The following is a 292-nucleotide window of genomic DNA, read 5'->3' on the forward strand; positions in this document are numbered from 1 at the left end:
CCCGTGGGGCTCCCTTGCCGTTGGCCCGCGGTCCTGTTCCCCGTCGCTCTTTGCCGGCGCCTCGTTGCCCTTGCCGCCAGGCGTCCGTGTCGTGGCCTCCTCCGTTCGGCTACCAAACCCGGTGGCGCGCTCTGGTGTGTGGGCGCTTCCCGGGCCCGCTGCGGCCTCCTCTCCGTGTCCGCCGCCACCGTCCGGCCCGGCGGCGGTGTTGTGTGCAGACGGGGGGGGGGATCGTCCGTCCCCTTCCTCCGCCGTGCCCCCCCCACCCCCCGCTCTGGCGCGCGCGCGCCTG

The sequence above is a fragment of the Prionailurus viverrinus genome, unplaced genomic scaffold, assembly GCF_022837055.1.
Source record: "Prionailurus viverrinus isolate Anna unplaced genomic scaffold, UM_Priviv_1.0 scaffold_168, whole genome shotgun sequence".
In the NCBI taxonomy this organism is placed as follows: Eukaryota; Metazoa; Chordata; class Mammalia; order Carnivora; family Felidae; genus Prionailurus; species Prionailurus viverrinus.